Source organism: Lepisosteus platostomus, chromosome 17 (assembly GCF_059453375.1).
Source record: "Lepisosteus platostomus isolate fLepPlt1 chromosome 17, fLepPlt1.hap1, whole genome shotgun sequence".
NCBI classification, from domain to species: Eukaryota; Metazoa; Chordata; class Actinopteri; order Semionotiformes; family Lepisosteidae; genus Lepisosteus; species Lepisosteus platostomus.
In genome coordinates, this window is record NC_142627.1 from 20,911,532 (window position 1) to 20,937,880 (window position 26,349).

The 26,349-nt window shown below is 37.1% G+C and overlaps 1 non-coding gene across 1 annotated transcript; it reads left to right on the top strand.

The window, feature by feature from the left end:
* Window positions 1-12,303: 12,303 nt before the first annotated feature.
* Window positions 12,304-12,385, top strand: trnas-uga (transfer RNA serine (anticodon UGA)). Its single transcript has one exon. It is a non-coding gene; the product is annotated as a tRNA-Ser (tRNA).
* The last annotated feature ends 13,964 nt before the right edge of the window (window positions 12,386-26,349 follow it).

Genomic DNA, 26,349 nt, shown 5'->3' on the forward strand with positions numbered 1-26,349 from the left:
TGAAATGAATTTGGGATATTTTTATCTTCGAAAACAAATCTTTGAAGTTAAACCTTTTCTGTTTCCCATTAAAAGTACAATATGCCACAAGAGAAAGACAGTCTTTCGAACCAGGTGCTTTGACAGAATGGACACTGTTATCAGGGCTCCATGGGACACAGATTATCATTAATCTGTGTACACAGTGGTATATTACATCCTAGATGTCAGTTACGACACATTCTGCACAGTGGACAGAGGATGCAAAGTTTTTAAAGAGAAACTTGGTGACATTCCACTAAAACTGTTTAAAAAGTGTTATACCTTCCTCCTAGAATTACCAGTAGCAGTATCAGCATGACAAAATGCTTAAAATGGGTTAACAGGAGCTCATAGGGTCCTCCTGCTAACAACTAAAAGAATCCTAACGTCACTGTTGTCATAGTTACAGTGCTGCTGAGGTGATGCTGTTGAGACCACAGGAGATAGTTGCTGTTTCTCCATAAAATTCAGTATTCCCTTAAATTTTCCAGAACTTTGCAATTTGGTAACAATGCTTGCTCAAGTTAAGAAAGAGGGGGTACTTCAGAACAGCAATATCAGAAAAATATTTAATTGTACTGTATATAATGCATATTAGAGATACATTGCTGTACTGTACTGTACATGTACAGTACATGGTCAGATCATGATGTGGAACATTATTACCCAAATTGTACTGTATATCTTTTGTTTCCCATTCTTTTGGGTTTTTTAATAATAAATATTAGGTTCTTTATAAAAGCAGAATGATGTTTACTTTTCCTATTTCCTAAGCATTGGAAATATATATGCTATGGTCTTCACCAAAGACTACTGGAATAGCCCATACAGTAGCTGTGGCCAGAGGCCTTACACAAAAGTCCTCTCAGGCATGCTTGGTGAAAGCTGTGGTCCCAGAATGCACAAGGAAGACTGCGGTCTCCTTTGCCTTAATGATCTCAACCATTCAATCAATGATAGGTCAAAACTGTGCAGTCTGCCGAATGCTCTTCAGAAGATCAAAATAATTCTTATATTAAAGAAACACTCTCCCATCTGTTGCTCATTCTCAATCTGCTCCCACTGTGCACCCAGGAGTGGGGCTCAAATGATCAACTGGCTGTGTACAGGTTTCTTTAAAGAGTTTCCTTTTTTGTATTCACTTTCATTAGGTATCTTTTATGTTAGCTCTCTTTTTTGTGTTCTGGTCTTACTGGTCTTATTCGTTTCATGTTGTTATGTTGTAAAAATGTGTTACAAAAACTATAGAAAAAAATAAAAGAAACATAAAATGGCATTTACTTTGGATTGGACTGGTAAATTTGAAGTCTTAAAGCACTAAAACAGTAAAAAATATATAGCTATGTACAGTACATGTACTGTATGTACAGTTGATAGAAGATGTAAAACAAACCACCCTTAATACCTTGTTTTAAAACACTAAAGACAGTCATATACTTTGTTGTAATGGCAAAAGAAAATCTAATCAAATGGTCTGATCAGTTTTCAAAACTACTGTATCTCCAACCTAGGCGTTACAGTAGCTAACATCAGGAGTATACTGAACGAAAGGTATATGATTGCTTCATTCATAAGAAGAAAATAAAAGAAAGTAATTCATCATTAAACAATTGGAAATTGTTACACTGCTAGAAATTGCATGTTGATTGTATAAACATTTAATTTTCCTATGGGTGTGAAGTTACAGTTAATGCAATAAAATGTGTTACCACCTTCTAGGAGATATACATATTTGAACATATAGTGTACATATTTGTTTCATGAATCTGGGATGTTTTAAAAAAGGAAAATTGAGCAGACATATAAAAAATATAGGATTTAGACTAAATACCCAGAACAATATGAACAGAGGCAAGGCAGATACTGAAATACTTGTTAGGATGTTAGCAGCTTGTAAGCATGGGTTATATTAACCACAGAGCCAGAATAACAGCCTCCTTGCCTGTTTTATTGTTAATTATAAAACTCTGATTGTTTTCCATTTGCAGGGACAGTCTTACTATTGACACATTTTAAAATAGTCCAAAATTGCAAATCCATTTTATTAAGTGTACTAATACGATATTGATATCCCACTAGCAATAACACCACCCAAAAAGAAAGTGTCCTGAAAGGATTAAGGAGTGTTGAGTAAAAATTTGGCTGAACCCTGGCCATGGGACGAGGAGGCTAGGACCCCCAGAAGAAATAAGCAGGACCCCAGACCACCAGTGCAGAATTATAGACCACATGGAACTGAGTCATTGCGGGACTTGGGTAGAAAGCTGGAGGAGTGCTGGGTTTTAAGGCCATTTGTATACTTTAGGTTTACTGGACAGTATGTAAGGGGAGCAGGCTTCCGATGACCTAGGTGAGTGGTTTAATAAGATAAGAATGTGTTGATGAGCTGCAGAGGAGGGTTAACAAAGATCTCACAAAGAGTTAAGCGCAGGGGACTAACTGCTGAGTTTCCTACCGACTCTGTAATAGGACTAAACATGTTATGAACATATTCCTATACTGTTGACAACTCAACATGACCATGTGGGCACTGTGAGAGGAAAACAAAAACTCTCATCGGGAGAGAATAAACCTCTGGGGGTCCCAGCCCAATCAATACCCACCCAGGCAGCTGGGCATTTTCTAGAATATCTCAAATATGGGCAACGGCTCCAGACTCCAGCTCTAATGCTGTAGTTGAGAAGGCGCTGCACTGACTCAGAAACAGCAGCGGCTTGGAGCTCCCTGCATTCATATAAGGTAAAGCGAAAGAGGAACCAGGGCGGAGAAGGTGGTGTCAGCAGCAGCAGATGATGGGAAGAATGGGTTAGAGAGACGAACCAGAAGGGAGTAGCAGAAGAGAGGGCAGGAGAAAAAGCAAGATTAAGGAACATGAAGGAAAGGGCTTGAGATTTAACAGGTTTGTGAGAACCCAGAAACGTTTCACAATTTTTTGCTCTTCCCTGCTTGTTCGAACCACACTCCATGCATAGAAAGTGAGTGCGATGTACGCGAGAATAACGCTGCGGGCGAATGCGAAACAAGCCGCATTTGTAGATACAGTATATCCACTTTCCTGTATGTTATCCACAGTATGGTCCGATGAACGCGAGATGAGGCTCAGCAGACACTGGTAGGTCAGGTGTTTGCACAGGACTGGAGTGTAGACCAGCTGACGACATCATCGGAAGTTCTTCTGAAGCCCATCGTGAGTGGAACGCCTGTTAACGGAGAGTTTGGTGGTGTTTTGCTACCGTCCAGATAACGGGAGGAAAGGTTTCAAATGGACGGGACGCAATTGGCCAACAGCGAGTTTGCATTTGTCCGGAGTTTTCTTTCTCCAGATGTAGGAGAAGGTTAATCTTATATTTTTAATTATTGCAGTGGGGATAGAGATTGATGATGCTGGGTAAATAAATCCGGAAATACTTTCCGTTTTAACTAAAATAATTCTACAAATAAGGAGATATCTCTTTGTAACCAGCTATAAAGCCTAGACTGGGTTTTGGAGATGTTGAATTATATCATCTACATTTTTAATTTATACAAATCTCCAAATATTTGGAAAAGTGAGTAACTGAGATCTCAAAGCAGCGGATGAAACGCTTGCTGGTACACGGAGAAGATGGGTAGCCGCAGTTCCTGACCGAGATCAAACCATACTTTGGAACAGCAAATGGGACTATCCAATGCAAAGTGGATTACCACTTAATTACCAACAGCATAATTACCAACAGCTTAGTTGAACCTTTATTACAAAGTCTATTTCTTGATCTTTAAAATATCATAATTTATTAACACACTTATATTTACCATAATTAACTTAATTAGATGAGGATTGCAGATTTGTCCAGCTGAGAAAATATGCAGAGACGTTTTGCATTTGACCATTGAATGTGATCATTTGTTTACAAGGTGTAGCACTTCTCTTCTACCGCAGTAAAGGTTACCATATTAACACGCAACTAATGTTAACATGTTACTAGATACAGTTCAAAGTTTCAATGTCAAACCTGCTATTTATAAGGCAAAATCTGTCAATCGAGTACAACGAAGAATTGTCTGCCGCTGTGTCAAAAAGGACAGTTTTCACAACTACGTAACAACACAACCAATTTACAGCTGCTGGAACAGCAAACAGCAGCAATTCTGTCTTGAATGTCTGAAAAGTGCCGGTGAGTGAAGAAGGGCAAAAAACCACAGGCAAGTAGCAATCATTTCATTTATGTCTCGAGTGCTGCATTGAAAAAAAGATGAGAAATGCGCTACAAACCATACCTAAAATAAATTAACAATGAGCATTTAAACTTGAACACCTAACATATTTATAATACCTATATGTATAGTTATTTTATATAATGATACCTTTAGATAATAAAAATAATGTTTTTAATTGAACATTTAAGATAAAAGGAATAATGTATGCATCTTGTGTCCTATCGTTGAAAATGCTCTTTTGGATTTGGTCTCAGGCATTGACTGTGAAAAGACAAGGTATCTTTTAATATACAGTATGTCACCACTTATCATTGTACCATCCATTACACTTTGCTGCATATCCAGATTTAATGTAGATGCTACTTGCAAAAGAGATTGCTTGCTGCTGTTGGTCTGTGGAATTTCCACTGGTTTCTGGTTGTCGTGTTTCAGATTCAATAGACTTTGAAATGAAGACAAGCCTTTCTTTTAATTTTAGGACAGTTTTTCTGTGGAGTAGCTAGTTCGGGATCTCTCTATTGAACCACTCAAGTATCAGAACTGGTGTCTTGCTTGTCCATTTGCATTGTGATGATACTGCAACATACAGTACACTACCTGAGCAGTATGTGTGGTGTTCTTAGAGGGGATGATGCAGAACATGTCTCAATTCTCAGTAAAGTGTAGTCTGCTCAGCTTGCAAATGCTGCATCATGAATTCAAGGGCTGCTTCTGCTGACAGTGAGTCTGATTTGTGCCAGCACAGTGCTTCAATGTTGACCTCACAGGTACCATTGTCTCAATTATTGCAGCAAACAGCACAATTGTGTGGTCAATGAATGCAACAGCATTTCAGAATTTCAGATCAGCACCTTCTTTCGCATAACGTTTAAAAAAAATGTCCCAGCATTACTACAAAGATGCTTCATATAGTTTTAGAATTTAATTCAAGAGCAGTTCCTTCCCATGTTGAAGCAGCTCATGCTTTTGTAAACTTGAAGGAGTTTTTTTTTTACCAGAGAATGTTTGGAACAGAATGTTCAGAGTCTGCAGAAAAACTATGAGATCCATATTGTGCAAATGCAGAACCAGAATGAGGTACTACAGCCACCCCCCAACTCTTATCTTCAATATTACAGTCAGTGAAGTCATCTGCATCTATCTCACTTGTCTCTGGCAACAGCACCCTGCTTTCAACAGACTTTGCCCACTTTAGACATAACAAATCTGCTATCTGAATGCCACTTTGCAGCAGACAGTGTGGCCATCGGTCACACACCAGTAATCATGCACACTAACTTTTCAAAGTAGGTCATTGCAGGCATGTTACCTGTAAAGCAAATCAATCTGAGATATTTTTTCTTTCCATCCCTATGCACACGCATATTGACATTCAAGTACCTTCTCCCATGCAGCAAAGTCCACTTATCAAGAGCCTGAACCTTGAGGCTGCTCTTATCACAGATGTGACCTCCTGCGTCACAGCACTTCAAGCACAGAGCACTCTTAAGCACAAGCCATTAATTACCTCTGTCTTCTTCGTTAACATGTAACACTTCAAATAACTTAAAAGATAAGATCACTTTATTGGCCATATACAATTTCTTGTATTAGGTATTTGTCTTTTCGCATACCCCAGCTTGCTCTCCATGAGACACACAGACAGGGAGAGAAGCTTGGGGTCAGAGCGCAGTGTCAGCCATTTATACAGCACCCCTGGAGCAGCTGGGATTAATGGCCTTGCTCAGGGGCCCAACGGAGTAGGATTCCCCTGCCGGCCACAGGATACAAACCGGCAACCTTCCAGCCACAGGTACAGATCCTGAGTCATGAGTCATGAGTTCTAGGTATGTTAAGAATTTTGCTGATTGCCATGCAATTCTTTTAAACAACAATAATGTCACATACAGTACCTTCTTGTTTGTTTGTCTTATTAACATAGTCTTTGTGTGTAATTAACATCATCTTATTTTTGCCATTTGTTGCTATGTAGCTAATTTCACTTGCCTCACAGTCAAGTTAATGTACCCACTGCATCAATTATATTGGATGCATCTGTTAATAATTATCGGAGCTTTCTTGTGCGAGTTTCACCCACGTGAAAGTGGCGTTTACTCAATAAGTCAGCTTTCTCTGCTCAGCAAGTCAGTGTCCACTACTGCAGAGCTCCAGAATCTCCACCAGCACAGTCAACTGTTTGGGGACACTACAATATTAATAATTCTTAGGAATCGTGTTTTCAGTTCAGAGATTTTAGGATTTGTAAAATTGGATAAAAAAGCAAACAATTTAATACCACTAAAACAACATGACGAGATCCCTTTGGACTACTGTGATTTCCATTTATTTAATCTCACATTGCCTTTTAAAAGTTGAATATAAAGTTTTGATATAAAGACTAAGTTTCACTTCATTACACACTAATGTTTAAATATTTATCATAATAACTGTTTTGTTGTCTTTTAATATTAGATATAATTGATTAATTACAGCTAGGCTTTGAACAGCATAAATAAATCAATACACTTAACAGAAATTAAAAGGCTGTTGTATTTAGAGAATCCATCCATCCATTTTCTAACCACTTTATCATATTTAGTGGTCACGGGGGAGCCAGAGTGTATCCCAGCAAAGAAGTGGAGCAAGGCAGGGAACATCCTGGATAGGGCGCCAGTCCATTACAGGGCACACACAAACACACACACTTGCACCAGAGTCAGGTTGCCCAGAAGCCAGTTAACCTACTGTACCAGTATGTCTTTGGACTGTGGACTTGGGAAACCAGAGCACATGTGGAGGAAATCCACCTGAGCACTGGGTGAACATGCAAACTCCACACAGATAGAACCCCAGAACCAGAACTGGACACATGGCTTCAGTGCTGCTACACAGCAGTGCAAACCTGCACATTCTCAGATATCTCAGTCAATCTATAGCCAGGTCAAGGGGCTTCAGTATTGGTGCTTTGGATTTAAATTTCCTGGAGATTGTTTTCTTTAAACATAAATTGCATATACTGTAGACCAATATGTAGTATGAAAAAACACAATAGAGTATGTTCTGCTCTTCAATGAGAATGAACAATGCAAGAAATAAAAAAATAATAATACACAATACTTTAATACCAGTACTATTGCAGTAAAATGCAGACAGATCCCTTTGGACTACCGTGGTTAACAGAATTATTGTCAGGGATAAATTCCCATGTGTTATTAATCCTATTAATCTTGTCAGACTTCAGCATTCTGGACTCTGGGAAGTCATGAAGGATGTCTTTGTGGTCACTGAGGAATACCGCAACAAATTGCTAGAAAAAAAACTGAATGCTTATTAGGTTGTGATGTGAGAAGTCTAACATACAGTAATTCAGAAAGATTCTGAAATAGAAATGAATTGTCACCCTTGCCTATTAGAGATGCACAAATTATGATGACAAGAGGAATACGTGGTAGACCCCAGCCTTTAACAAGGTGGTTCCAGGAGTATGAGCAGATTAAAACATACAATAGCAATGCTGAACAGGGCAAGAGGTTTTTGCTTAAGATTTTTCAAGTGCTTTTCCAAGCACAAACGGAGATGGACATCCACATATACTGTACCTACTGTATCTAATTAACTAATTACTGCCTGGTGGGTTTATGTACAAACAATAGAGACCTCTAGTGGCTGTTTGGCTGCTATTAAAGTTCCTTTCAAGACTGGTCTGCCACAGAATAAATAATAAACACACAGAGCTAATATTAACTACAGTACATACCTTAAGGATTAGTACACAACAGGATGCTAATGCATTGAGAGGCATGATAGACTGCAGTTGCAATCTACAGTATATAGAGGCATCCCATCTTTTGATCTTATGGTCTTCCACACAGTCAGCCATGGTTATTTTCCACTTTAGCTGCAAGATTAATTAAAAGGCTCGTAATTGTAACAGATGTAGTGGCAGATATGTTTGTGCTCAGTCCTTTTAAGAATGCCGGCATCTTGTTTGTGTTACCACCAGAGGCTTCAGCAGAAAATTTCTGAATTTGGACAGGAAGTCAAGCTGTGAATGTTAACATTAAACATGCTAGAGAGCACCATTCTGTGTTATGTAAGATCACCATTGTTAACATTTTAAGTGAGTTAAAACAAATAATTATACAAATACCACATTAAAACTGCAAATGCTCTCAAAAGAAAAAGTTTTTTTACACATACTTTCAACCTACTGTATCTGTTACAGAGGGTGGAGCGGTGGCTCTGTGGCTCAGGATCTGCACCTGTGGCTGGAAGGTTGCCAGTTCAAATCCCGCAGCCACCAGAGGAATCCTACTCCGTTGGGCCCCTGAGCAAGGCCCTTAACCCCAACTGCTCCAGGGATGCTGTACACTGCTGTCCCTGTGCTCTGACCCCAAGCTGTGTGTGTCATGGAGAGCGAACTGGGGTATGCTAAAAGACAAATTCCTTGCTAATGCAAGAAATTGTTTAGGGCTAATAAATGAAGTGATCTTGTTATATGAATTACAACTGTTAGGGTTCCATCATGCAGGGAATTAAAGCTACAAAAGTTTATGTACCAGAACTGTCATCATATTTCCTCATTTTTTATTGTTATTGATATTACAACAACGTCTCAAGCTAAGTGGGACGTGAAATATTGTATTAATTAATATTTAGGGCTGTGTACAAGCTGATCTTTTTAAAAGTTTTCCAAGCAGCCAGTGACTATACAGCTGTGCCGCTTGATGCTGTCAGATCTCAAAGCAGGGCTGGCTCTGGTCAGTGCTGTGTCAGGAAACCTCTGAAGTCCTGCTAGCATCGAAACGTTTTGGAAACAGCTGGTTTGTTTTTGAACCAGACATTCCGGGGTTGAATCTCCCCATTATTTATTCGTTACTGTTTGCTTTATTTATTTTTATTATCTTATCATTGCAATAATAATGGTATATTTTTTGTTTGCTCAACATTTCATTGTTCATCTCTCCTGCTCACACAAGTGGATAAAAGCATGCACTGCATAATATGGAAAAAATGGACCTCACTGCAGCTGGTTTTTTATATTTCAGTTTGTTGTCAAATGTTTTTTTTTTCATATTCCTGCAGATATAACAGTATCTAGTATAAATTGGTGCAAAAAGACTACACTACTCCAACAACCATAAATAACGATTATTAAAACTTTAAGAAAATATTCATAGCTTTCCTAACCTTGTCACAATAGGAGGTATGTTAACTTTTTACAGTAGGTTGATTCTTTAATAGTAACTTTGGATTTAGCACTGCAACATGATAATACAGTACTTCTAAAGCATTTCAGTTTTGAAAGAGATACACATCACTGTCAGTTAGAAATGCACAAAATGCACCCAACACTTGTAATCCTAGCGTACAGGTACATGAAGTGCTGCTGAACCATATCATTTCATACCTGGTTATTCATACAGACAGCTATGATGGCTTAGTACTGCTGTATCGTTGAAAAGCTGCAGACTGTCAAAATGCAATAAATATACCAGAACAACAAGTGGTAAGTGTTCAGAATTTTGCTTTGGTTTTGTTGGAGATCAACAAGAATGATTGCTGGTCTGTATGGGTTGCCCTATACTGACAGACCAAAGGAGCTAATTCTCTTCGTCCTTTATATCCCATACATTATGTGAGCTTTTGCTCCATCTGTATGATATGTTTTGATCCAAAGCTGTATGATAAGGAACCGTTGTGATGGGTAAAGGCCAATGTGACCAAATTAGTACAGCAAAATGTTTTAAATGATGCTTTGAACCTGAAAACACTTTGAGCCTGAAAACACGCCTATACAGACATACAGTACAGTACTTTTCAACAGTAGTGCTGTCACCCATTGGATGCTGAGAAGGTTTCAGATTGGCTCTAGAGAGAATGTACTTAAGTTCTGAGGTTATATTGGTTTGGGTTCCCTTTTCATTAATATTGATAAGACTGTGTATACTGGACTTTTAGCAATAATGTTAATAGGCAGCCTTCCGAGGTTTACATCTCTAGGGACTTGCATCAGAAATGTCTGCTCTCACCTGTGTCATTTGGCTTTGCCAGCGTGTTTATCTGCTTTTTCTAATCCTATTTCTGTTAGCAATACTCAATGCTGCACATAACACCATACCAATGGTAAGCTGCTACTGTATGTGCAGGCAGTCTACACCAATCTCTGCCTCATCTATTATGAATGACTATTCAAAATAGTCATTCAACTATTTTGAATGACTTCAGTCCTCTGTCAGGGATTAGATTTATTGATCCAAGTCAGTATCACTGCCTTTTGTATTTATTTCCGGCTGGGTTGCTGGTCAAACACTTTGCATGTCACCAAAGCACACAAGACTATTTTAGTAGCACATCTGAACAGATACAGACTTGAACAGATGGACACATTTTCTTTCCCAGTTCTCTTCAAGAACATGTCTCCTTAATTAAATGAATGTGCTTCCTCTCCTGCACTTTTTCGGTTCTACAGTTCCTCTTCATGCTCCCTTTTTGAGATTCAGTAACTTAATTCTTCATTCAAAATTCATATGCAAAGGGAAGCAAACTGCATAGTAAATCTTCCACTCTTGTCAGCCCTTGTCAACTCTCTGCCACTTGTCAGATCTCTCTTCTAGATACTGTACATTAGCAATTACAATTATGTTATTACTTTGAACCCCCTTAACAATCATTAGCCCCACTTAGAGGCCATTCAAAACAGGTTCAGCTTTGTGTATAAACTGTAATTCATGCTTGTAAATTCCTTTCTGTTTCTTTGCAGAGATTTGGGGAAGAGTTGTGCAGAGTGTGATTACTGTCTAAGGACAGTTGTGTATCCAATGTTTACATTTCACCAACCATTTGCTCTGTGAAATTAACTTAACTGCAACCCAGCTGAGTAAACAAATTACAACCAAGAATAAACCTTTTAGGCACTCTAGAGGCTACTGTTGAATGATGGTTGAATAAGATTAATTATTTTTGTTTAAAAAACAAAACAAAATTTAACAAGAGGTACATTAATCAAATGTTACCTACTGTCATATTTGCTGACATTTAGGGCTTATATGGTCTCCAGAAGGAAGAAACTGAAGTAATAATGTTATCATATGCTATATGGGAAAGAGACCATTTTCAATATTTTATTCCAAACCTGTATACAGATCTATGCTGCCAGTAAAAGTGAAAATACATTATACATCCATAATGTAAATGTGCAATTAAGTTAAAATAATTTGGAAATTAATTAGAAATTACAATGAAAAAGAGTGAAACATTTATTTTATCTAATGCCAAGTATAAAATGGTTTTGTGGTCACCAGTAGAAATGTTTGGTCATACAGTAGCCTATTACAAGAATTCTTCATTCTGTGATAGAACTGTGCCTGTCCTTTATCAACCACAAATAAAAACAATGTATGAACCATCCACCCATCCACTTTGGAGCATATCTTTTGCAAACTTTGCTTATATTTTTTGCAGATATTTGTAATCTTTCAGGAAAATTAAAGGAGTTACAGCTTAATTGATTTTCAGAGAAGATCTTAATTACAGTTGTCCCTTGGGTGGTGTGCATCTATGCTTCAGCAACTACAGTTGGTTCTTCAAGGCATCTCAGAAAGTACTTGTCAGGTTGTGACATAAGAATATGTAGAAATAGAATAGACAAAAAACTATCGGAATACAATATTATGAGGCTAAGTACAAACCCTATCCCCATTTAACATATTCAGTTTTTTATTTATAAATCTCTAAAACGTTTTTCAGAATGAAGTTATTTTTTTTGTTTTTCCGCATCAACCATGACATTTTAGATGTGTTACATGTATTTATAGAATTTATAAAAGCATTAAGTGAAGTAGTGCGTTTAATAATGAGCACAGAAACTATTTTTTCATCTTCTGTTTTCTATGCTACTATGTTATTTTATGCAACTTTCAAAAAGCTAAGCCTGGGTTTGTGTCCTTGAGAAATATGAAATGGTTAAACTACTGTAAGTGTATTTAGTATCTGATTCAATTAGCTTTGGTATTTCTTGCAAACAAAAAACTGAAATCAAGTATTGGGTTCCCATTTTAAGTCTTCTTAAAAATAAACATACTACTGTACGTCGTGGCTCTGCCTGTAGTCGTGGCTGAGTGGTTAAGGTGATGGGCTTGAAATCCATTGGGGATTCCCCGCGCGGGTTTGAATCCTGTCGACTATGCAGGGCAGCCAGCACTAGGTATGAAGTGCAAGCAGGAATCGGGGTGTTTTTGGTGGATCGACTCCACTAGAAACCGTCACCCTGGTGATCGGTTAAGTGTGCAAAAGGCTATTGAAACCCGAAGAAGTCTCTGTGCTTCTCTTTCTCAGGAAGCAGTGGAGAAAGCATTGGGGTGGTGTGGTGTGGCTAAGGATCTGCGACTGTGGCTGAAAGGTTGCCAGTTCATATTCTGTGGCTGGCAGAGGAATCCTGTTCCGTTGGGCCCCTGAGCAAGGCCCTTAACCCAACTGCTCCAGGGGTGCTGTATAAATGGCTGACCCTGCGCTCTGACCCTAAGCTTCTCTCCCTGTCTGTGTGTCTCATGGAGAGCAAGCTGGGGTATGCAAAAAGACAAATTCCTAATACAAGAAATTGTATATGGCCAATAAAGTGATCTTATCTTATCTTACATGTGTGCTATTTGTTTTCAGTTTTATTTGATCAATTACTACTGTATATACTGTACACGTTTTGAACAACATAAATGTCATTCTATTCTTCAATTCCAGTTTGACATGATGAAAAGGGAAACTATCACAGTTGGTTCTTTTGCAATTAATTACATAATCCTATAGAAGCAGACAGAATATGTTCACTTAAAGTCTATAGGCGAGGTCCATACCATGAAATCATTTGTCTGTACCTTGACTGAAGATCTTCCTCTGGATCTTCTCAAAGTCTGGCAACTGACAGCCAGTGATAAATCATTAATTACATAAAGAAAGAGCAAATGAGAAGCAGCAATTTATCACCCAAATGCTTTCTTGTCAATTATTAAGGGAAATGCAAAATATTTGTCAGTGTTCACTGATTTTTCTCTACTTTCCCCTACAAGGACTCCTTTGATAAAACAGAAACTGCGTCCTGTTTTCTGCTGGCCTTAATATTATACAATTGATTATTATAACATCCAAAAAATAACATTTTCATAGTGCTATGTTAATTGAATAAATATTTCCCATCTATCCTTAAATGCATCAAAATAATCTTCTTCTAATTCATCAAAGATATGGTTTTCCATGAGTACAGTGCTCTATGTTATATGCTAAGGGCATCTGTCTGGCAGTAGCTGTTTGGTTACTGTTGCATAGTTGTTGTAGTTGTTCCTAACTTTAATGTTTATTAGACAGAATTAGGACAGTACAATATGATTATATACCATGCAGGGCATGTAATTTTCTCATACAGTTGTTTGATTATTTTCTTATCCAAAGAACAGCAATATCTAGGTAGTCATTTTTAATCTCAACAATTAAAAAATGTTTCAAACAGCTTAAACATCAGTGTTTGTGTTAGGATAAACTGTTTGTAATTAGTAATACCCCTGTGGCTACTGATAACATCTATGAATTGCAAAGGACGTTTATTAGGATAAGCATTAAGAAGAATCCTTGATTAAATACAGCTCTAAACTTTGTGTCAAAGAGACTAATTGTGAGAAGAACAAGTATTTGTCTTTTAAATATTTTCATTTAAAGAGTGCATTTGAATAACGAAATGCCTGTAGCTAACAATTCTATTGTCTATATGTGCTGAAGGTGAAGTATGATCTTGCTTTCACTTTAAGGTAAGAAATTCTCTCAGGGTCAGAAGGACCTCATCATAACCCTTGGCAACCTTGCAATCACTGACCTAAGGAAAACGAAGCTTGAAAACTGATGCTCTGTTGAAAAGACTTGTCCCAACTCATGTCCATCTTGCTGTCCTCACAGAGGAACCAGAAAAGCTCCGCAACCCTGCTGCATTCCACTCCAAGCACTGCTCATAACCATGTGCTTTACATCTCTGCCCGCCTTTCTGGCTGCCCTTGCTTTAGAATTCAATTACTGATCACTCTCACAATTGAGTTTTCAATGGTAATAATCCCTGGAAAAAAAACCTTCATTCTCCCTGCTCTGTCCTTTTTACAATCTCTTCATCTTGTTGCTGATTACTCCCTATGGGACTTTGCTTTTGCATTTACAACTGTGCTGCCAACCACAGAAGTCTGGTCCGTTGACCACCTGCCCACTTTGAGGAAATACTGTAGTTCCACTCCATTTTACAAAGGTTACTCAACCATCTGTGCATCTAGCAATTCGTAACGTGTCTGTGTAACGTGCTGAGCTTTTGTTTAAAAATATTTGAAACTGGAAAATATTTTCTGGATAACATTCACCCAGTTTGGAATCCCTGATTGTGAACTGATTCAGCTCACTGCTACAATTTCTGCACTGACCAGGAAGAGGGACATTCTGCTGGCAGGCACACCTGTCGGAGACATTTGTCCTCTGGAACATTGTGAGCTTACAAAACAGAAAGCACCTGTTGAAGGAGGAGCACGTCTCTCACTGATATAAATGCAAGCTTGCAGACACTCGTTGGGTATAAGGAGTTGGAGGACTTTGCAGCAGGTCAGAAACCCCCAGGCTGGCTATAGTCCTTCCAGTTCTGGCAGTCCTCACTGTCTGTCACAGTAAACTAGTGACACAGTCCATTCTGAGACAGATGGTGATTAGACTGAAAGGCTCGACTTGCAATCTGAGCAAGTGTCTTTCCTGTACGAGCCACTCAGTGGAGTCCCTTGATGGACCATTTCGAATGCAGAAGACAACTCGATATACGTTTGCTTGACTGCTTCTTTACCAGCCTTTGCATTTGCTCAGATTTGCAATGTTCTTCAAACATTGTCTCACCATCTGCTGTCTCTTCTGTTTACTTCCTTGTCTGTTTCTTTCCCCTTTCTGGTATTTGGTATTTGCTTTATTCATGTTGCTTTGCTCTTTTTCTTTGCTCTGTCATGTCTGTGAAATGTCACACGTGGGGGTGTAAATATCCTTGGATAAATGTCTGACTGTACTGTTCTTTCCGTGGTAGTTCAGTTATGTAACCTTAAGCTTATGTGAAAAAATGACACATAGCTATTTTGTAATATATCAATGCAAAATGTGCATCTTTTTTTTGTTCAAATATACTGTACTTGAAACAGGATAAAAATCCCAGTTGCTCACTGATGTGCAGCCAGTCACGATAGTGCTGGTGGTTCCTTTTACATGGTCCCAGTATCCTTTACTTTGTCCTGGCTACTGGAAACCCTCTCCCCTCCATGATTAGACCTCTCTCTGTGCTAATGGTCTCACATGTCTTACTCCTGTATTTTAACAGCTTCTTGTCTGATCTTGGTGAAACAGAATGAAAATCTGCATAGACCGTGGTGCAAGAAAGAGACGTACTGTACTGAAAGGAAATCAAACAAGGTCAGAGAAAGTGCCTGTTGTGGGTAATTATTTTGAGCCATATTTAAAAGATGTATTTAGTAGAGCATGTTGTTTTCCCTCAATTATGTGCAAAAGCTGTGCTGTGAACTAAAGCAATGTGGTCTTGAAAAAACAACCTTTAAAAAACTCACTCAGCATGGCCCGTTCTTTTCCAGACGCCATTCATTTAAAACACAGTCAGCTGCTGAGCTGCAAGTCATCATGTGGGACAACATCAATAATTACTGGTTGAGGACAAAAACAGTATCCCAGAGGGTGACAAATCCAGGGCACTGGAAGCAGGACGTTTCCTCCTTACCAGATGGCAAGACGACCCTGGCAGCAAAGTTGCAAAACTTTTCCTCAACAAAAATACCTCAGACTCTGGTAGGACGTCTGCTAAGACATCTGCTAGCTAAAGGAGAATCATTTTGTTGTTGACTGTCAATTTTCTGTTTTTCTTTTTGTTTTAAATAAAACTGCTGTTATAAACTTGAGAAATAACAGAAGGAGACAAAATATGAAATACAATGGATTTTATAGACTCTGTATTTCTCTGAAGCAAAAAAAAAAATGGGGGTTCAAATATTATGCATAACAGTGTTCTGGTATTTTTACTTGCAAGGTTTTGCACAAAATCAAACCAAAACTATTCACAGCTGATACTGTTACCAAGATTAATGATTGCTTTAACAACTGGTAACACACAAAGCAGTTAGTTTAATTATGAGATTGATTATCTCAACAGATTTTACAAAAGGAGACATACAAACATATGTTATTGTTCTGTAGCAGGTATCAGATTCAAATGTGCCCTGCAATGAACTGGCATCCTCTCCAGGATGTACCCTGCCTTGTGCCTGTTGCTTGCAGGGATAGGCTCCAGCTTCCCCGCCACCCTGAACTGGGTAAAGTAGTCAGAAAATGGAGGAGTGGGACCAATATGAGAGAGACTTTCCAAAACAGGCATCCTCAAAATCCAAAAAATAAAGCAAAAATGCAGAAATAGATTTCCTGCTGTGAATATTAAAGAAGAGATGCAGACATTTTAGGTTGTGAAAATCAGCAGGGAGGTTTCTCTTTTATTCTTATGACATTACTCCTTTCGTTAGTGCTCAGCAAGCTCTCTGTGACATCTTTGGCAGTTGCTCACCCTTGCAGAGTGGCAGTTATTAGAAAAGAGGCTTTGGCAGACTTAAAAGAAGCTGAAAAGAAGTTATCTAAAGCCCTGCTGCAGGTGCTTTTACACTGCACTTTGGCAATGAAGTCCCCTGGCTAAAGGAGACAATTACACAGGTATATTTAATTGGTTCTACTTTAGTTCAATTCCCTGGCCATGGAAACCTGTAGTTCTTACTTTAATACTGTCTTTGATTTACAGAGCTGCATTTTAAGGAAACATTTATTTTATTTGTTTTTTCTTTGTCCTTATTAGATTCATAGTGTAAACTTAAAATTCATTGATTAAAGAGATGTTACCAGTAACATTTAAGTTAACATCTTTTGGTCTTCTGTTTGTTTTATTATGCATGGTTCCGGGGTATTGTTTTAGCTCAAAATAAAATTAATGAACTCTGTTTGTCTCTCAGGATTCAGACGAGGAAATACAATGAATGTATGGATGCATAAATATTAGACCTGAGAAAGGTAATTAAAAATGATGGTTACTTAAGAAAAGTGAAAATAGATGAAGAGTATAGAATTTCACATTTTAAGGACAGGAAGTTAAGAATTGTCTTTGAACTTTGCTAATGTCTGTTTTGAAATATATTAATTTTATTCTCCAAGAAATACTTTTTTAAACAAATTATCACATTCAGTATACTGTAGTACAATACTGTATATTACTATTGAACCCTTGAAAAATAATGTTCTTGAAATGTATTGTGTTCTGAGGACCACAGTTTTAGAAACTGCAGAATGGAAGGATCTGATCTGGCTTGCAATTGTTGGAGACGATGCAAGTTAGGAATGGATAACTGACAGTTGCTTTCAGTGATTGTATTTGCTGATAAAAAAGCAGCTAGCATTTTCTGTGTACTGTATGTCATGTTGAAGACCTAAAGATCATCTCTTCTATAGTAGAGAATATCCTCAGCATGGCTGCCTCAGTTATGAGTCACTGCAGGAATTATTTTTAATTTCCTTGCTACGGTTTTGAGAATATTTCTAACAATTAATTGTTAATTAGTTCAGTTTTCACTGAAGAATTCATCATCTTCCAACATACTTACTATATATTTTATATACAGTGTAATCCACACAAAATCTATATTGCCATGTACTGTATTTATTTTCTAAGTTTCATTAAATCTTAATATCTTGCAATTGCATTCAAGTTAAGGTATTACTGCAGATGATATTTGGATCTACCCGGTTGAACAACATGTTTACTGTAAGTAAATTGTACTCTGAATGGTTTGATGTCCTTAATCAGTGCAAATACAGTACCCACAAAATAGTAATAGGAATTCTGGCTTAATTCACCATTTTGTACAGTAGCAGATTGATTGAGGCAAACAGTGTATACAATGGTCTTATGAAAAGTTCGAGCCACCCTTAAAAAAGCCGATCAGTATCTTTTAAATAATATAGCAAAACCACATGTCTGTACTGATTCATAAGTCCCTGAGTAGTATTCACAGCTTGTTCTCTGGAATGATGGAGTGATAATATAATTCTTGTCAAAACATTACAGAGAGATTTGCCGGCATACAGTATACTGTGAAATATACACTGTTGAAGTATGTATTTATATTTGTAGTAACTGAGATACCTCCCGTAAAGATGAACTAAATGGAGACAATATGGAAGTATATATTACTGGTACAGTAGCGGTGCAATTTATTAAAGTTTGTATTTGTTATAATCATGCATTAGAAACCACACATTCTTAATTTCTCACATTCCATGGCACTATGGATTTGATCAAATACAGCTTAATTACACTTGTGCACCACAATATGGGGTCATGCTGATGTTAAACGGGGATGTCCTTGCAGAGTTGCAATGCACACTGGTGTGCTGCACATATTACCAGGTTGAGCAGCAAACTGAATTAAACTGCACACCACTAAGCAAAGGACAGCAGCTGCCAGGATTTGTTTGTGCTCGAGGCAGCATCAAGGATCAAGGCAGCACAGATCCCAAGCAGCACAATGGCCTTCGAGTGAAAACCTCTTACTAAAGCAATGATATAAACAGAACATTAATGTGGATCCTGTCTAACCCATATAGTGTACTTATTTTTCGGCTTATATCCTTCCAATTATCACAAACTCGTTATCAGAACACCCTCATTACCAGAAAATGGCAATCTGTGATGCAGCTAACCAGCATATTCATATTCATATTATGATAATGTTTTAGAAGATGTCATTATCCTAAGTGAATTTAAACAATCACCGTTTACAATAAAAAATGCCCAACATATTGACTCAGGAAATAAATAGTCTACTGCTGTTCTGTGTAAAACAGTATTGCTACAGTATATGTATCCCATTTTTCCTTTTTATTATCTTCCATATACAGTAATGTATTAATCTAATTTCAATTTCTAATTGTTTGTCCCGGTGAGGGTCATGGCTTTCATCTTATATAATAAGATTTTTACTGTGTCTGTGATACATCCATATATTTACAATATATGGATATATATATGGATATATATATATGGATATATATATATACATATATATATATATTTTTACAATATATATATATATGGAGAGCTTATTCCATTTTTCTTACCAGAGTTTTGAACTTCTATATACAGTATCTCAGTTTCCAGTGTATTCCAGAATTTCCATCTGGAGGTTGGATGAATGAATAGCTCTTGGTGTTTTGGTCACCAAGGTGACATTGTTTGTTTTAATAAAATGGGAATTATGAGTGGTATGCTCAGGGCACATCATTAAAGATTCACTAAGGTCCATGTGGGCTCCAGCCCTGGACCTTGATTAGCATGAAATGTTAAGCACTCTGACATTCGATTTCTTTTTATATGTTCATTTCCAAAACCCTTTTCAACAAATAAATGCTGACCCTTGTTTATTTTTCCAACAAATTGCCATTTGTTTAAACAGAAATGTTATTGTAGTTGCCTCATATCTTGTGTTATACTTATAGATTCTGTACAATTTGCAGTGAAATGCAAGTACGATGACACTGCAATTGTAGTCACAGCTTACCATTGGTATATTAAATTAGAACTACTGTATACTTATAACCTTATTATTAATATCAACAAATGACATTCCAATTATATTCATTGGAATGAACTAATTTCAGATTATGCTGGTTCAGTTTTTGCATGAGACACCATTCAGGAATAATACATCGCTGCTGGAATTGTTGTTGAAACCAGTCAGACAGATGACTACACTCTTGAACCAGTGGTACCAAACCAATGTCATCTGATCATAGGGACTGCAGTGGGTGGGCACTGTGGTGTAGCCAAGGTGTGTAAGACATTACGATGGGTCTTGTCTGCACTGGTATTAAAGGTCTCATAGACCTTTTATTTTTACAAATACAGAAATGTCCATAGAAAAGAAGGAATTACAGTTAAGTAAAGCTTAACTAATAGATTAAATTAGTTACCCCTTCATTCAAGTCAGATCATAGGTATTTCAGATATTTAGGACAGTGTGAGCACAATAACCGTCTGGTAACAACACAAAAGAAGCCCTTCCTCAGCTTGCCCCGAATTCCAATGGGTGGACTGTATCAATATGTTTTAGGAGTCTGAATACTAATTGCTTTCGACTTCTCTATGCGTGTGTTCCTTCAGGTTCAAATAATAATTTCTACTGTAGCACGGTTGCAGACACACTGGCCATTTCCTCTCAGCTGAGTAATTGTTTGTGTACCCTCCTCCATCAATGCAAAGAGCCACCCAGAGTTGCAGGCTCCACGTCTCAAAAACACTACAATGAGCTGCAGTAAAGGATAAGTGAAGAAGGCTGGAGTCCTTGAAGTCTTGCCAAACCTGACCATTCTGTAAACAGAGTTTGAAATTTATTTTAGCTGTGGTCCTCATATTTCATTTGTATTTGCCCGACATAAAGAACAGATGTAACACTTATTTTGGTTCCTTACTGCATATCTCAAATAAAATGTACCCTTTTCAAGGAGACAGACACATGATGTTTTTTATAAATATCTTAATATGAAAATAGGAAGACTTTACAATTACTGCATATGCATGCAATATATCAGAGTTATGGCTATATCAAAACTACACAAACATAAACCATCATGTTCAGGAGGGTGTTTATAATTGCATTGTCCCAGAAGGCCTTTTTTATTTTAAACTGTATTTTTAAACAAGTTATTCCTCATAGTATTCCACACAGAGCCTACTCTAAGTGAGAGCTGTGCACTCACTTTCAAAATCCATTGCCTGTCTAAATAAAGCACTAAATGATTAAAGCCCTAAAGATTAAAGAAACTATCAGTTCCAAACTTTGCATTACTTTAGGTTCCTTAAAACTGACAAGACACAAACATTAAAGTGAACAATGCATGGACACAGACAGAGATATTGGATATTGTTTTGTTTAATACTGTATAACCTACAGTATACCGGCGTACATTTGACATATGTGCAGCACTAGCCTGTGCTTATGCCAATCTTATAATTTACCTGATGATGCCTACTAATTAATCTAAAAATAGAACCAATGAAAATATAAAAAATGTAATTGTTTCTTGCAGAGCTATAGTTTTGAGTCAGCTCCATCTTTTTCTTATCCTTATTTAGTTCCATCAAGGTCAGTCTTTGAATGGATATTGGACAGAGTGAAAAAGTTCTATGACCCTGAACCAGCAATGAAGGAAAAATACCCTAATATGGTCAAAAGTCTCTCTGCTTATTCTGAAGTAACATAGCAATAGTTAGTCCTGAATGTGTTTTTTTTTATTTGCATTACATTAATGCTAACCCAACACCCTTTGTATCACGAGTTATGGGTGGTGAAAAAAATAAAATGCAAACATTTACATTCATGCATAAAATATAATTTTCTCTAGGAAGGTCAGACTTTGCAAATAATAACGATTCCCCTGTTTGAGTCTCTTCTGAAACCCATGGTTGAAGGAAATGTTTCTGTGCTTTGGTTTTTATAAGTTCACTCTTCAAATTCTACTGAATCCGTTGTCACAAACACTGCCACAACAGAGTACTACACAATACCAGGGAAATAAATGCCCACAGTTCCAGAAAATTATAATTGGTGCTATCTTTTAAAAAAGGAATTACAAGAGAAGGCTTAATACCACAGAGAGATTTATCTCCCCAAGCTGTTTTATAAAGCCCCCAAACCAGAACTCCGAATTGAAGTCTGTAGCATTACTAATCCACCAAGCTTGCACATCAACATTTTTAATACTAGCTGTTCCAGTTCACTGTTTTAAATGTATGCTACAATGTAATCTCCTAGTATCAGAATCTCCCCCTAAGACTTCAATATTTTAAAACAATTATTCAAGAGCACCCGTGAGCCTCTCCGACATACAGTATACAGGTTTTGTTTCTCTTTCGCAGCTCCGCAAACTGGAAACAAACATGAGAAAACGATACAAAACAGGAACTCACAAGAAAAGCAAGTCTTCAAGATAAGAGAATCATTACCAAGAAATTGCCGTTTTTGCACAAGCCAAATGTATCTTGTTTTTTCCTTCCACAACAACACATTCTGAGAAAGATGGCTACCAGCCACAATCTAAGGGTCTCAGTCTCCACCCTTGTAAAACATATTTTTTGTTTGCATTTAAACTTACAGACTAAAGGTGTCACTCCTGAGTTAATAGTGACTTGGGAGTCACAACGAAAAAGAGTTGTGGGCTCAGTGTGAAAGCACTGAAAGCAAGAGACAGATACACAAAAGTAGTTTATCACAAAACATTCCCATAACAAGTATGGTTAGGTACTAAATACAATCTGGGTCCTGAAGGTGTTGAGCAACGTTTATCATACAGTATCACTTTATCAGTATTATGTTCTATGCAAATTGATTCACTGGTATGCTAAGTGTCTAGAGGTGTGTTGTCTTTGCCATTTGATGATTCTCAGTGCTGGACCTTGGACTACTGCTTTATTGTTTTTGCTTCCGCCAAGTTATCAGTTATAAGCAAATTGATTGGATTTTTTATCGTAAGTGTGTTTTTAAACTTTCTTTCCACTCTCAAAAAGGTTTATAGGGCTTGCTGTTGGTATCAACTCTGTGCCAATTTCAGAATTTTAGAACTGCCCTCATTCAGGTAAATATAACCTTCTGAAGATTCCTTAAGTAGAAATGAGAAAAAACACAGTCACTATAGAAGTGTCTGACACATCATTCTCACCTGTGTCCACTTTAAAATGATTGTCTTTTAGGAAAGTAAAAGGGAGTAATTAGCAAGTTGAGGAGTAATTAATTATTAATTGTTATTAATTTCTTAAGATACGTGATTCCATATTATATTCCCTATTAATCAAATTCTAAAAGTATGCTTTTGTTTACTCTGGTATCGAGCATATTCGCAGAAAAGCTTAAAACTATCACTTTTCTCACAAAGTACTGTTCACCATATAGAAACGTACAGTAACATGGTCAGAAGCAGTCCGTAAAAACATTTCCGAAATAACCACATGTGAGACTTTGATGCTTAAAATATTTAGGGAGAAATGGAAGACTGGTGTGTATTTTTTCTTTAAACTACCAGGACCAGCCACATACAGTACAGTTTACATATAGTAATATGTTTATGTTCCTAAATTAATATCGTTTATGACCTTCAGATGCCTTATGCTCCTCTTCTTTTTATGCTCAGCTACTAAAATTTCCCTTAGTTGTAAAATCCCATATAAATATTCAATACTAAGCGGATTAAAACGTGCACAGTAAAGACATTAAATGATTAAATCTTTCCACGACCGACCAACGCACCACGAGTGCCCCTGTCGGTCATTTTGGCCAGCCAATCACGTACCGCGGTATGACGTAGTGAGTTGCCCGTGGTACGGGTTTGTACCGCGCACTTTGAATGGCTACATCTGTAGGTGTGTATGGTGACTTTGTGGGAAATAATATATTTATACTATGCTATTTTTATTACCAAGGTGTGAGTGAAGAAAATAAAGTTAGAAGCATTCATGAGCACATTAATGACCAAATCAATCCTAACTATTCCCTAGGGTAGTTGTTTATCTGTTGCTTGTTTCTTTGTTTTGTTTTTTTTTAATAAATGATGGAGTGCTTCTATCATTTGTAAAACCACTTTCTTTTCTATGCGATTGTTATTTAATAAGGACATTTGTCTTTCTTCGGCCTAAAGCATTTTGTTGATTTCTTCCTTGGTAAACTCGTGAGTAAAATATTAATCTTAAAACATCAGCCATTGCCCTTTATTTTTACTCTAGAAATGTCCATATTTAGCTCCAATCCAGGTGATCAAATGCCTAATCTGAATTTCTAGAAACCATTGCCCAAGAGGCTGGTTGAAGAGGGGCTTGATCAATAATATGGAAAAGGTAGTGTGCTATCAAACACAAACTAGCCCTTCATAAAGCCTGTGTGGTCTTGATGTTTTAATTGATAAACGTACTGTCCGTGCTTAGGAATAACTTAGTACAAATAATTTCATGACTGGGGTTTAATGGAAATAGCAACCAATTGCTAATGCATTTTATTAGACGCAATGCTAATGAGTCTTTGCCAGTTTTAAAAACTCATTACTCACTTTTGGTGCTTATAACAGGAGGCAATTTTCAGTTAAAAACTCACTGATGTAATATTAATGGGCTGAACTGATCCCACACTAGGAGCAAAATCAGGTGAAATATGGGAGATTTCCTCATTTGCAAAGATAAGACAATTGTTCTTTACTCGTGCAAAGCCATAGGAGCATCCAATACCTCACCTTCAGGGTTTAATTTAGGTTCAGTGACCTCCTTGATTTTATCCCAGTCTGTTTCATTTTCATAAGTGTAAAGATATGAAATAATTATTTTTTTTATCCTGCTCACATTTAGAGAGTATAGCATTACTGTTCTTGATCACCTCAAAATAAGATAAGTTTTATTAAGTATAGTAGTACTCTGTTACAGCAGGTTTGTAGTATACGTCTCTGTCTTGTGTATTCAAAGATACTATATATAATAAAATACCAATTACCTAGTTGATTTATCAACACCTTTTTATTTAATATAGCCCTTGACTTATTATATTCAGATGTTAATGACTTATTAAAATGGTGTCCTCTTTCTTGGTGCCTTTTCCTGTTTCAACCAAGAACTTAGATATTCAAAAATATAAACACATGCATGTTTGGGGAAACAATATACATACAGGAACTTTCTGTGGGTAATTCCATGGGGAAAATAAAGTTCTGTCCCATCAGATCATGGTTTTTGGTGCTGAAATCCTGTCCATGTTATTATGTTTGATTTGTACTCAGATAAGATTGAACATGTTTTTGAGCTAGTAAACAACTCATTTTTCATTAATGCACTAAAAAATCCTGGTTCGAAAAGAATTGAAACAATGGTGTTTTATCGTAAAAAGAACAAAATCTATTGTAAAAAACTAAAGAAAGGCTTGACCGAGTTCTCTGGTGTATCGCCAGATTTGTAAATAAAACCCTGAAACACCAGATTAGACAGACCGAGTGTAATAGTTTAGAAAACTTCTTTACCTTGAAGAATATTCAAAATAAATGCATTTTGTGCTGATTTGTTCAAATACTGTTTCTCCTGCCCTTATCCCATAAATAAGCACTAGTCCGACTCTGATGATAAAATCTAGTGTCACCTGTTCCATCTCTGGATATACTGTATGTCGATTAAGCAGGATATATGTTGATTAGGCTTGACCAAGTGAAACTCTGCCTTTATTCATGTCTGAACTCATCTGTCTTCATCACTACAAGGCCTGAATGTAAAATTAGATTACATAGCTCCATTATTCCCATTCTCCCTTCCCTGCCAGATCTGTTAATGTTGCCAGGTTACAACCTAAAGTTACCATGTTGACATCAACAAATTACCCAATAATTCTTGACTTGTCCCTCAAATGCATGTTACAATGAGTAGCCATCACTCGTGGGCTCTTAGTCTCACTCCTATAAAGACATCTTACATGGTATGAATATAATTTTATAAACATTTAACCACATTTAGCCTTACTGTACAGGCACAACAGTAGAGAACTTAGATGTAGGAAATGCCATTACATATTATTCTTGTTTCACAAGGGCTTCAAATTACTGTTCTGTACCATTCACTACTATAAATCATAAAGCCCAGTGACAGTCATAAGAAATCATGTCTCCTTGAAGTGAACAAAGGTTACTGCTCCGATGATTAGTGGCTCTAATAATTGCTTGTACTGATCTTGAAGGTACAGCAGTCTGGATATTGAAGACTGCTTTCATTGAAGAGACAGAAATCAATGATATTCAACATGCATCAAAGATTTTAGGGCTCTTAATAGGGACAGTACATGAATGTCTTGGACTTACAGTATACTATCTTATATAATTATAAATCATCAATGTCTTTATTCTAAAACCTACTTACTGTATGTTTTTTGTAGATTGTTATGCTTCTTAAACTGTCTCTGTAAACCCATTTTCTGGGCCTCCTTGATACAGATTTTCAACAAGGAATTGACAGATCGGAGCTGCTGATCTCATTCAGCACAAGAA